Raw genomic sequence first — 2,344 nt, 5'->3', positions numbered from 1 at the left:
TTAGATGTGTATTTACAGCCGCTCATTAAGGAGTTGAAGGATTTGTGGGACATTGGAGTCCCTGCTTACGATATAGTGCGGCCACACATTTCTACAGTCTCGCTCACACGAGGGGCCCAGCGATATCTCTCTCTTTTACGAGAGGTACAAATCCCGTCTTGACTATCTACAATCCAGTACATGATTCGTTTCGTACCTGATACACGCCTTTATAGTCCTCCTGTTACGCAGGACGTTTGACGTAATCAAAGCACGCAACTCCTCATGTTGGATTCCGTAGATATCTCAGGTCTAAGGATCTGATCATGGAACCGTCATATGAGATTCAAGTCATGACTCTAATCCATGTGACAATCTCATGCGGGTCATTCCAGTATTCCGTTCTCCAACGAATACCTATGACTGTGATCGTATCCAATACCTATGATCAATCCTATGATCATCTATCACACATCATACTAGTCTTATTATGTCGTTATTCCCACAATGACACAAGACCAGGGAGTTTAGTATCATTCATAATGATACACGGATTTCATAACATATTAAAGCATGCATAATACGTAATGAATCAAACACTAATCCATAAAACTATAGAAAGTGTCAATACATCAAATGTATCATAATCATAGCTCATAAACAGTACATCATAGAGCACCAAACCAACAGGATGCATATCCATCAGGGAATTTAACCTCTTCTTTTAACCATTTAAACAACACCGTTTTACCTGGTTTTGTGAGTCTGAATGTAAAACGGTGTTGTTTAAATGGTTAAAAGAAGAGGTTAAATTCCCTGATGGATATGCATCCTGTTGGTTTGGTGCTCTATGATGTACTGTTTATGAGCTATGATCATGATACATTTGATGTATTGACACTTTCTATAGTTTTATGGATTAGTGTTTGATTCATTACGTATTATGCATGCTTTAATATGTTATGAAATCCGTGTATCATTATGAATGATACTAAACTCCCTGGTCTTGTGTCGTTGTGGGAACAACGACATAATAAGACTAGTATGATGTGTGATAGATGATCATAGGATTGATCATAGGTATTGGATACGATCACAGTCATAGGTATTCGTTGGAGAACGGAATACTGGAATGACCCGCATGAGATTGTCACATGGATTAGAGTCATGACTTGAATCTCATATGACGGTTCCATGATCGGATCCTTAGACCTGAGATATCTACGGAATCCAACATGAGGAGTTTCGTGCTTTGAATACGTCAAACGTCCTGCGTAACAGGAGGACTATAAAGGCGTGTATCAGGTACGAAACGAATCATGTACTGGATTGTAGATAGTCAAGACGGGATTTGTACCTCTCGTAAAAGAGAGAGATATCGCTGGGCCCCTCGTGTGAGCGAGACTGTAGAAATGTGTGGCCGCACTATAGACGAACGTCGTCTATTTCAGACAGTCGAACTCAGTGAACGAGAAAGCAGTCGAATCAGATAAGGTGGCTTGTCCATGCCTTATGTTCGACATATGATATCGCGATACAAAAGGATCATCAACCGGAATCATCACTGGCGTTCGTATGATCACGAACAAACTCTATTCGAGATAGGTAGTCATAGTGTCTTGCTAGAGACCGCCTATGACTTGTATATCCGGAATAGAGATTTCGGACTATACTGCTATGTCGAATGAGCCTACAGGGTCACACACGCAGGGAAGGACGAATACACGAGAGAAAACGACGGAAAACCGAGGCGGAAGGGTCCAGACCGGACGGACCGAAAGGTTCGGAACGGACGGTCCAGACCCTACGGTCCAGACGTGTGGTCCGTCCGTTCTGGAGACTGGAACGGACGTTCCACATTAGCACGCAGACCGTCCGTTCTACGTGGTGGAACGGACGGTCCACGTTTTAGGCAGACCATTCCAGTATTCCGTTCCCCTTCCAGTCTCCAGAACGGACGGACCACACGTCTGGCCCGTCGGGTCTGGACCGTCCGTTCCGAACCTTTCGGTCCGTCCGGTCCGGACCCTTCCACCTCGGTTTTCCGTCGTTTTCTCTCGTGCATTCGTCCTTCCCTGCGTGTGTGACCCTGTAGGCTCATTCGACATAGCAGTATAGTCCGAAATCTCTATTCCGGATATACAAGTCATAGGCGGTCTCTAGCAAGACACTATGACTACCTCATGCTGGAACGGACGGTCCCAGTGCTTTTCTGGACCGTCCGTTCCGGGTTCCGGTTTTCCGAAAATTAAACCGAAATTAGGGTTAAATCACTTTATAAGAAAGTGATTAGAACCCTAATTCGTGACAGACTTTGAGCAGCCGACTTTTGCACAAAAGGAGGGAGTTTTTGGAGATCCAAAAA

The sequence above is a fragment of the Tarenaya hassleriana genome, unplaced genomic scaffold (assembly GCF_000463585.1).
Source record: "Tarenaya hassleriana unplaced genomic scaffold, ASM46358v1 Cleome5, whole genome shotgun sequence".
Lineage (NCBI taxonomy): Eukaryota > Viridiplantae > Streptophyta > Magnoliopsida > Brassicales > Cleomaceae > Tarenaya > Tarenaya hassleriana.
This window is presented reverse-complemented; position numbering follows the sequence as displayed.